Here is a 12,054-nt window from a genome sequence, read left to right on the forward strand (position 1 = left end):
GAAAAAAATGGAAGTGAAACTAAAGGAATTGCTACACTTTACTGAGATTTTCTAATCTGGTTGGTGAGAAGAATCACTCTTCCAGATCTTATGTAAACCCCAAGAGCCTCTTATTTATCCTTTTGGAAGGGGAAGAAGAGACAGTTCCTCTTCAGTACTCCATCTTGAAAGCTTCAGTCACCTTGGTCTCCATGGGTTTCCAACTCCATCTTCCTAATTCAGGAAGTCCACCGGATTCTGCCAGGATTCCCATTCTCTGTGCTGCAGTCTCCTAACTCTCTCAAAGCCACAGGCATCACAGAGCTCATCCCATTTTCCCCATCTCTCAGTGATAACTGTCCTTCCTGCCTGATGTCCACTATATTTCAAACCATTATTTCAATATATTTTGTCCATTATTTGGTTGTTTTAGGTGGGAGAGTAAATCCTCCCCATTATTCTATCTTGGCTAGAAGCAGCAGCTCCAACTTAATATTTATGCAAATAGAAGATTGTTTTTCAAATTGTGCTATTGCTATGGATAGTTTAACATTGTTTCTTTAACTGCTTCACTAATTCTCTAACTTTTAAATACTAATTGAAGCATTAAATAAAATACTAGATGGTGAAGGGCACCTGGCAGGCTCAGTTGATTAAGCGGCTGCCTTCAGCTCAGGTCATGATCCCAGGGTCCTGGGATAGAGCCCCACATTGGGCTCCCTGCTCAGCAAGGAGTCTGCTTTTCCCTCTCCCTCTGCCCCTCCCACGTGCTTGTGCTCTCTCTCTCTTTCTCTCTCTCAAATAGATAACATCTTTTACAAAAATTAGATGGTGAAGCCTTGACAAAATGAAAGATGCCAAATAAGGATTTGTAATTTTAAGAAAGATGATTTGTAGGGCATATGTTCTGGTTTTAGAATAGGACATCATATCTGTATTTGTCTTTTTTGAAGCTAAAGCTAAACATTGTAATGCTCCTACTGTTTTTGTATAGTGTTCATATAGCGTACAAGCCTATGTTCTATTAAAGCAACAATAATGTGTCTCCTATTCATAATGTGCATTCATCATCAAGCACAGGGTTTAGTAAATAGAAGACACTTCATAAATGTTGAATCAATATACAGTTTTGAGAACTGTATATTATGGAATTTATATAGTTTTAAGAACATATCAAAATTAAAATTCTTGAAAACATACTTTAAATACTGCTTGAAGAGAGCTACATTAATATGCTTTTAATAAAGTTAACCCATCTCTGGGAATTTTGCAAGAACTAATTAGTAGCACATTTATATACATCAGAGATTTGTGGTCACTCCCTTGTATACTCACATATTCATTGTCACATTCATTTGGCCCAAACGTATCTCATTACTTCGCCTAGATGCAGGAAGCTCAGAAATGTCTTCCTGTCTGCCTAGGAGGAAAACAAAGACACACAAAAATTTACTGATTAGCATATCCTATTGTCTCTAGATCAGTTGCCAAGTATATAAGAATTAAGTCAATTTGTACAGGCAACTTAAAAAAGGACAGTTTACTTATAGAGTTCTTCAATTTTCTTCCCCTTCTCCTCCTCCTCCTGCTTCTTTTTACAATCCAGAGGTCTTTTATTTATTTATTTTTAGACCTATCATGGCATGAATTCATAGGAAATGAGTTCCAGCAGCTCAGACTTCTTTGTATTGTTTCTCACAAAGTATGCTTCTCTAAGTGGAGCAGGCTAGCATTTCAGTTGAACCCAAGTACCTTTCTCTTTGGCTTCCTTCTTTTTCTGATTATTTTCCTTTACGTGCTTCAGGAAGCTATCTTGGCTCTTAGAGTGCTTAATATATACTCAATACAACACTGATTCTCTTGGCAAGAGTCTTACCCTTGTTTGTTTACAACAATGCCAATAGCATTCTGGGTAACACTGTACACTCTTTCAGTTTTGCCACGGTAACATTTGTGGGGCATTCCTTTTTGAACAGTGCCAGTTTCCTTGATGTCGACAATATCACCTTTCTTGTAGGTTTGCATGTATGTGGCCAAAGGAACAACTCCGTGTTTTCTAAAAGGCCTAGAGAACATACAGCAGGTGCCTCTCCTCTTTCTCTTTGTGTTGGTCATTCTGTCAAATTACTGGAAGATGGTGGTTTTGGCCAAAAGGCCTTCAATTTTATTCTTACCACTATACTCCAAAATGTTTTCTTCATATAATCATTAAATTACAAATATAAAAAGCTCACTCCAAGCAAGAAAGCATAACAATCACATATATGCATCTTAGCTCTGTTGAGCTCTTATTCCATCTACTTTCTGATAAATTGCTGTTTGTAAATATTGTATCAATGTTTGTTGAACCCACATGATGCATCTGTTAAAAATTGATTTAACTGAGATACATAGGGTGAAGTCTATCTTTTCCTTATTTTACCTTTAAGGAAATACCAATAGAACCATTCCTTTTTAAAAAAAATTCAACATTTTATTACTTTAATAAGGGTTATTGGAATAAGTCTTTATGCTACTATTCCTAGAGAACAAATGTGTGTACCGTGAATACATGAGACCAGTACAGAAACATGCAAATGGCACACATAAAGTTAACAATCTCAAAATAAAAATACTAATTTGAAAAGATATATGTACCGCTGTGTTTACTGGAGCGTTATTTATAATAGTCAAGATATGGAAGCAACTTAATTGTCCATTAATAAACGAATGGATAAGGAAGTATAGATGCAATGGGATATTACATAGCCATAAAAAAGGATGAGACTGTGCTATTTGAGACAACATGGATGGACCTAAAGCTATTATCCAAAGTGAAATAAGTCATTACTCCGTATGAGAAAGACAAATACCATATGATTTCACTCATGTGGAATCTAAAAAATAAATGAAAAAATAAAAAGCAGTATCAGACCCATAAATGCAGAGAACAAACTGATGGTTGCCAGGGGCGAGGGGTCTGGGGAGGTTGACAAAATGGGTGAAGTGGAATAGGAGATACAGGCTTCCAGTTATGTAGTGAATAAGTCATTGGAATAAAAGGCGCAGCATAAGGGATATAGTCAATGATATTGTAACTGTTGTGTGGTGACAGACGGTAGCTACACTTGTGGTGGGCACAGTATAACATAGAGAAGTTGAATTACTATGTTGTACACCTGAAACTAATGCAACATGTGTATCAACTATACTCAAATATTTTTATTCATTTTTAATATTTGAATTTTTATTAAAAGGACATGAAAAATGAATAACAAAATTAAGACTATTGCAAAGTACATAACATTTGAATTTTTTTTAAAGTTAGCAATTTTAGCACAGACCTACTGTCAGAATTTGTACCTTCAAAATTATTAAAATATTTTAATCCCTAAAAATAAGTTTAGGTCACTTGTGCTTAAATTCTAACTTCATATTTTATATACAAATTTGGTATCTAACTTAATATATGATAATTCTGCTCAGATAATATATTTTCAACATTCCACATTCTGTGCTTCAAAAAGTAAATTTTTGGGGTGCCTGGGTGGCTCAGTCAGTTAAGCATCAGATTCTTGGTTTTGGCTCAGGTCATGATCTTGCGGTTGTGGGATCGAGCCCCATGTCCAGCTCTATGCTCAGTGCAGAGTCTGCTTCAGATTCATTCTCTCTCTCTCAAATAAATAAAATCTTAAAAAAAATTTCATTCCAAATATAACCGTAAGAAATATAAGCCAAACATTACAGAATAAAACCATGTAGGATTTGGTCTTCATAATATACAAATGAAGAAACTGCTTACTACTGGCTAAGATGAATCAGTAACTCAAGACTTGAGTTGATAAGTTAAGAATTGTGAAGAGGGGCGCCTGGGTGGCTCAGTCGGTTGAGCATCTGACTCTTGATTTCTGTGCAGGTCATGATCTCAAGGTTGTGAGACTGAGCTCCGCACGGGGGTGGAGCCTGCCTGAGATTCTCCCTCTGTCTCTGTGCCCCCCGCCCACTGGTATACTCTCTCTCTCTCTCGCTCTCAAAAAAAAAAAAAAGGAAAGAAAGAAAGCAAAGCAAAGCAAAAGAAAAAGAAAAAGAAAAAAAAGTGTAAAAAAAACTGTACAAACTTTGGATTCAGACACCCTTGAATTCAAATTTTGGTTCTTTTGTTAAATTTCTGTGTGATGGTGTGTAAGTTATTTAATCTTCCTAACTCAATCTTTTCATTTATAAAATAGGGATAATAATACATGAATTTCAGAGTTGCTGTGATGTTTAAATGAAATAATGACTGTAAAGCAGCTAATACGTGGCCCAATAGAATTTTAGTTATTACTACTAAATTCCTGTCTCTGATAGTAAAAGTAATGTCATTTTTTTCCAGTTGCAGACTTAGCAAATTATCTTCAAACTAAGATAATATCTGAAGGTTTGCTTGGTTTTGTTTTCCTTTGCATACCATTATTAGTGGATCGAGTTTTGGCAAGGAGGTTTCCTATTAATACAATTTCTTGAAATTGTTTAACACGTAAAAAATATGTCATTCAAACACAGAAGTAATTATATCGTAAATGAACATAACGAAGAGCAGAGATTTAAAAGTGATGTAGACTTCAAATATTTCCTGTGTTAGAAAACTACCAGCAGAAGGATGGTTAATTTTAGGGCTGTTATCATTTTAAATCATCTAGGCAGAACTCAGAGGTCTGAGAAGTATCTTTCCATGCATTTTCCACTCTCAGAGCTTTATACTGAGAGAAATAGTTCTATTTTCTTGTCAATGATAGTATCCAGTTGCTAAAATATAATTACTTGAAACAGTCTTCAAGAGCTATTTTTCACTTCACAGGAAAAAGAAATATCTATGCTATGTCCACTTACTTACACATTAAATAATAAAGGTCCATTAAGAAAAATAAAAATGCTTGGTCGCAAAAATCAGTCTTTGTTCTGCACATTACTTCATTTTATTTTAATGAATTTACTGAGATAATTCACATACCATATAGTTCACTGATTTCTGTTTATTCTTGAACAAGATATACCTAAGCCCATGCAATCTAAGCTTCCAAAGATAAAAGCTAAATAAATATATATTAAATACTAAATCCATAAAATAAAGTCTAGAGTAGAACAAAGTAGGTGCACAGGAGGAGACAGATATTTACAACTTTTTTTCCCTCAAGACATTAACATTTAGAGGAAATAGACATATGTACACAGGTATTTAAAATACTGATGTTATATGTAACAAGAGAGATCATGAGATATTCAATGATGATTAATAATCAACTACATGACATAAAATTGAGTTAGGAATTTGAGGGAAGAATACATATTTCACACTAGACTAGTTAGAATTTCCTAGATGAGATAAGATTTATGTTGGGGGTTTAAAGAAGATAAAGGGGAAGGGAAATGTCCTGGGTAAAGATGAAAGAAGGCATAAAATCATGAACAGAAGCAAAGAAGTGGGAAACAGTAAGACACCTTCAAGGAACAATGTGAGAAAAAAAGAAATCAATTGGAGTGAAGTGTTCCTCTTGAGGAAAACTACAATATATTCGCCAGCTGGGATATTCCTGAGGAAGCTTGTTAGCCAGCACTTCCACAAAACCACAGGATATGTAGCATAGTTTCCTGAAATATTGCATTTTTACAGGAGTTAATGAATTGAAAATATGACTTTTGTTTTTAGAAACTCAGATATACAGATACATTAAATGTAATCTAAGTCATTTTTAACTGTTCCATGGCTCCCACAAAATCCACAAGTATGGGCTCATTCTCCTTAACCATTTGAGTCATTTTGTGGACAAACCTGAGTATTGAGACTTGAAGGAAACATGGCTGATGAGATCCAGTGGGTTTAGCCTGTGGAGGAACTTGAATGCCAGATAAATGAGTGGACTTCACTCAGTAGGAGTGAGAAGCCTTTGAAAAAAGCTAAACAGCTGGGGAAACATGAAAAAGTATTTTAGGAAGTTACTAAGGCAACTTAACATACAGGATGGATGAACAAGGAGAGATTATAGGCTGAGACCTGCTTAGAAGATGCAAATACCAATGATTTATTGAGAGTTGCACTGTTTTGAAAGCCAGTTCCGGGTGTGATTCATAAAAAACTGTCTAGGGCCCTTTCTTACTAATTTAAAATCTAAGAACTGTTTGTAGTCAGAGAGAAATACTACAAAGGCAGTAGCCTTGCCTTTAAGGAAACACAGTGACACTAAATTAGTGATAGTGCTATGTTATTTCTAAACTGGACTAATAGAAAATTTTAGCCACTGATAATCTGTATTGAATTCTTCATCAGAAAACAAGTGCCTTCCAAATAAATTTTATCAGATGTCATTCAAGAAATACATCTCATTTTATATGAGAAATTAGACTCAATCATAAACTACCCTAAGTCACAAATGTTCATCTGATCATCTATCTTTTAAGAAAAATAACAGTGTTCTGAAATCATTCTCAAAAAATTAGGGATTACCTCAAAAAGTGGCAATGTTTTTTGAGGACTAGCATTCTTGGTGGAATATTTAATGAGCAGTTTACTTGTGGTTCCTTGGCAGAATGAAGAGGTCTTGGAATGGTAAAAACCATGAGGAAGTAAATGGCAAAGTCAGGTTTCTGGATCTCTGCTGTAGCCACACAAGCCTTCAGCCACATTTAATTCTCCCCATTTCTGCAGATAGTAAAACATTCTTTCACAGGAAGTAAAGAAGCTACCATGAGAATAAAAGGTTTTAGGGTACCTCAACAGGCCTAAGTTCCCCTTGACGATAAGTTTGTTATTTTGGGCTTTTATTCATCTTCTTTGGAGCATGGAACCTTGATTCATAATAAGTAGGACCTCAATTTCTTGAAGCTGCCAGGACAACCTATATTCTGGCTACTACTTCTTCACAAATGCTTACAACATGGTGTATGGTGAAATCCCTGATTGAAAATGTGAAATGTTTTTATGCATTTCTGAAGAGTGGTAAACTACTTAGTTTAAATGCTCCTTTGTTCATTTTCCACTCAAATCATCTAAGATTCAAACTTCATAACCCCAAAGTATATATAGCTGGGAGTGGGATAAAGTGGGCTGGGGATACCTAGGACCAGTTATGTTCACATTAGAATGACTCAGAAATAGTTTCTCTTCTTGATTCTTCCCTTGTGCTTCTCTTCATATGGTCTTTCTAGAAGATATGGGTATTGTTAACTCCTGGAAATCAGTTCTTCCCTCAAAATGGGTATAAGCATAAAACCAGAAGTATGCTATTAATATCAAAGGAATATTCAAGTTAAAGAAGGTTTTATATGCAATGTATATATATTGATAGGGCATTGTTAGGTGCCACAGGAAATTGGGAAATCTGTTCTCTTTCTGTAGTCCAAATATTTAAGGATCAGCTACAGAAACATATTATGTAAGAAAGAATTATAAACAACTGTAATACAATGGCAATTTTTAGTCAGATTTTAAAAGCATATGAAGTCCTGACAATTAAGTGGTATGACTTATATTTAATATTTTCAAGGGATATATAATTGATATATCTGAAAAACTTCTTAATTTTCAACATAACATATACACTTTGGCAAGTAAATTTAGGTGTTCAGAAAGAAAACAAAGAGCAGCCAAATTTCTGCAGGATTCACAGGAGCACATGTATTTGAGGAATGCTAACTCATAACATGAAGGAAATTTAGTTAAAAGTCAGATTTAAGATAACACCATTTCCATTTTAAAGGGCTCCTTCAAATGAATAATATAGAAGTGATATATAATTAAAATTATAAAATGTAAAACATATTTTAAATACTATAAAATGTGAATACTTACATGGTTCCAGAAAAATTTAGAGAAAATACAAAGAAATAATATATTTTACTACATAAACATATAAATATTTTTAAGCTAAAAACACTAAAATTTAAGTGGGGAATTGCTATCTGGAAATGGCATATAAAATGTATGTAACAAAGGGTAAAATGTCTAATAAGAAAGCTTTTATAAACCGTTAACAACAACCAAAAAATGAATATTTCAATATGAAAAAAGACAAAAGAAATGAACGGTTCACTTAAAATACAAATTCCAAACATCTGGAACTAAAGTTCAACTTTATTAATATTTTTAAAAGTACACTTAAATAAGTTAACCATTTTTTTAAATAGTAAATTGGAAAAATTTAAAAAGTGGGGGGTGGATTTTAGTGCCTAGTATTGGCTAGACAGAAGGAACATTTTTTTTAAAGGATTTATTTATTTTAGAGAGAGTGAGCGGAAGGGAGGGGCAGAGGGAGAGAGAGAGAGAATCTCAAGCAGACTCCCCACTAAGCATAGAGCCCCACATGGGGCTCAGTCTCAGAATCTTGATAGCAAGACCTGAGCCAAAATCAAGAGTCAGACACTTAACCAACTGAGCCACTCAGGCACCCCAACAGAAGGAACATTTTTAAACACCACTGGAATAAATGTGAATTAAGATCAGCATCTTAACAGACAATAAGTAATATCTATCATGAGCAGAAAAATTATCATGATTTTTTTTATCTATTCCCATCCTAAGAATATTCTAGAAAATTCTAATAAGTTATAAAATATCAAAATATTACTTTAATTTCAGAAAAGTTGGAAATTTTTAAATTGTCCAACACCAGGTGAAAGGTCAAATAAATTATACATCTTGTAACAGATCAATTTATGAATGAAAAATTATTCTTGGAAAGAGTGCTTTTTGATATGAACAAAAACTTCCAGTATATCCTTAAGTGACAAAAATAATATAAACTCTTTTTAGTACAATTCCAATTTCAAACGTGAGTGTTGCTTGCTAGGATATTCCCAGATCCTCATGCCTTTAGGGTTTATCCTTCTTATAATTATATAACAGAATATTAAAATTTAACTATTCTGGGGGAACCTGTCTGGCTCAATCGTGGAGCATGCAACTCTTGGTCTCATGGTTGTGAGTTCGAGCCCCACACTGTGTGTAGAGATTACTTAAAAATAGAATCTTAAAAAAAAAAAAAAATTCTGGTTTTAGTTTCAGCTGAAACCCCAAGAAAGTTATGTAGGACCACCATACAGACTTGTAAAGGAAGGTACCAAGGAACATTTCTCCTCAGGTTGAAGAGATTAAAAGGTCCCAAATTACAGATTAGAAAAGGATTGAGAGAGGTTTGCTGAGGTGTGGTGAATCACACAAGATGGAGAAGTGGGGGCGCTTGCCCCCAACTCGTGCTTAGAAGAGGGACTGACAAAGACATGCAGAGAGTTTAACATATGAACCTAGTATTTCAGAGAACACAGTGAACTTGTCTCTGCCTCACACACAAGACATTCAAAGTGCTAGGACCTGGCTGGCTTGTTTCTCTGACAGCAGCTGGTGGCATTGGCCAGCCTACACTCTTAGAGTCTTTCTGGACAAAAGATATATGTGTTAACTGTGGGCCAGGGTGATTGGCCCATCTGCATGATGGTTAACACAGATGCTTTATGGCAGGGTGAACAACTGGATTTCTCAAGGCTGAAAAAAGAGTCAGAAGCCAGAGATGAAATTTCCTCACATGAAGAGAACTGTTGATGAGAGATCCAAAGCAATAGTTTAGTGTCTCTAAAGAGCCCAGGAAAGTGCCTACAAAAGTGAGGGTCAGCTTTAAAATGCTTTCTAGTCCAATACCTCAAACAACCCTGTAAAGAAAAGTAGGACTTTTCCTGCCCCTTTCTACCACCCTAAACTTGTCCACCCACAACTCTGGCAAGGATGGGAACTGAGAATGACAAGATGGGGGTGGAGATAACTGCAGAGCGAGTCAGCAAAGAGAAAAGACAAGGAGGCATCCTTGGTGGGAATTTAAAATGTTTATTATACTAGACTAGATTTATTAATTACTGTACTACTTTTATTGTCAGAAAATGATTAGAAAATAAAACTTTTCAAATTTCACCTAGAGTCAAGGAAGAAATTGGCCTCAAATAATAAAATTAAAGGATCAACAGAATAGGAATATAGTTGCTTTCACACTGCATCAGACAAGTCATGCTTGTTCACTGTAGCCGTTATATGCAAACTGTCTTATGTGCTTCGGAGAATCCAGCATCCAGCTCTCTCTCCCCCTCCCACAGTATCTCCAGGAATTCTCTAGATCTACATAATGCGTTCTTGTTCCTTTCTTATTCTTTATAGATGCTTTTTTCTCTCTGCCTTACACTAACCCAAACATTAGAACACTTCCCTTGATATTTGACAAATATCCCCCACAAAGGCAGTTAGTGTTTAATAGACTCTTGCTGACAGTTTTGGGTTATAAGCAGGGAGTAGTTTTCTGTGTAATACAAAAGTTAGTTTGAAATTAAATGTTAGACATGGCAGATTCTAGACATTCCTTGGCCATATCCATCTCCTGGAACTTCATTCTGGTCAGTTTCTAACTCTCAAGTTGCCCACCCCCAGCTATGTTGCTTTCATACTCTTAGGAGACCCTCTTTATAGGTTTTCCGTCTCTTCCAGTTATTAGTTGTGGAACCTGGATCAGATTACTTAACATCTCCTGTCTTACCTTCTTTATATACTAAATTGGGATGCTTTTAGTAGCTACTTCATACTGGAAGATTAAACAGGTCAACACATATAAAGCAATTCATATAGTGCTCAGCACAGAATAGATATCAAAATACTCAAAAGATAATAAAGTCATTAAGGTAATAATTTAAATATCATAAAGTACTTTGGATATTCTACTCATTGTTATTATGCCCTAGAGGGTGAGGTTGTATGCGGGTGGTCTCCTTCTCATATAAAGGCAATTCCTCAAAGTATTTTTCTAAATGAAACAGTTCTTACCCCAATAGGATATGTTACTTCCTTGTAAATAGTATTATTTTTCTTTCTAGGATATTTATGTAAAAATATAAAGTAAAAAGATTGGTAGGAGATATACTAAAATATCAGATTGTGTATTTCCAGACATAAGAGTATGAAAGACTATTTAATTCTCCATGCATATTGGATTTTATAGCTAAAACCTGAATTACTTTTTTAAAGTCAGAGATCTTACTCATTTTCATGCTTTACTAATTGATGTTCAAAGATAATAAGCAATCAAGGAGCATAATCAAAGAAGGTATGGGACATTGAGGGTGGCTTTTTAGGACCCCTCTTCCTGCATCAGATGTTCACTCTCTGGCTCAGAGTAATAGATGAGGTCTCAAAGTAAGGTTTAGTCGTATTACCGAACAGCAAAGTGAGTGTTCCATCCATGAAATTTCTCCATTTTATATCCCCGTTTTAATGACATTTTCTAGGGAGTCAAATCACACCGCATATATCCGGAGATTGTGTTTATTTACTATAAGCAATATTTATCCAGGAATATCCTATTAAAAACTTCAAATAGGTGAAGGCTTATCATCCTAGCAAATATCATGACCCTACGTTGAGCTACAGTTACTATGTCCACAAGTACATTAGTGTGAATCATCAGTCCTCCTTTCTTTCCCTGGTGGCATTCTCCTGATGTCTGGGGGATTGGATTACTGGCTGGCTGCTTTAACATCTTTCACCAATTCCTTTTGACCTCAGTATTTCTTTGCCACATATTTCTCATTGTTATTATATGTCTTACTCCATTTTCTTTAATATTTTCAATAGGGAATAGCGTTTCTAATGCCATGATGACCACCATGATTTGATTTGAAGGCCTAGTGAGGAGTAGGAATAAAGCATGTTCATAGTGACTGTATCTCTATCTTGGTATCATTTTGCGATCTCAATTACTGTTTATCTTCAATTGTGCAGTTACTTGAAACTTTTTGTATGATTTGATGGAGACATTGAATTGAATATGCAAGGTTTCTAAAGTCCAATTCTCTTCCTCCCCTGGATAACCAGTTTTAACATGTTTTCTATCAATCAGGTTCAGCTCAGCTTCCTAATGCATTACCTTATCCTGGGGAGCATCATTTGCATTAAGTCTGGTTTTCATTTTAATTTTACCAGTGAAATTACCGACCCTCTAGTATATGATTTAGCTGCAGCAGAGATTTATGCAACATTTGGCACCCCATGCATTAGTAAACCTTACAGTATCTTTCAGGGCCATGTGT

General features: G+C 35.1%; 1 protein-coding gene across 4 annotated transcripts in view; it reads left to right on the forward strand.

Annotated features, from left to right (window-relative positions):
- Positions 1-12,054, forward strand: part of NPFFR2 (neuropeptide FF receptor 2) — a 103,959-nt gene that overhangs the window by 71,599 nt on the left and 20,306 nt on the right. The gene's annotated exons all lie outside the window — the stretch shown is intronic.

Source organism: Halichoerus grypus, chromosome 3, assembly GCF_964656455.1.
Source record: "Halichoerus grypus chromosome 3, mHalGry1.hap1.1, whole genome shotgun sequence".
Classification (NCBI taxonomy): domain Eukaryota; kingdom Metazoa; phylum Chordata; class Mammalia; order Carnivora; family Phocidae; genus Halichoerus; species Halichoerus grypus.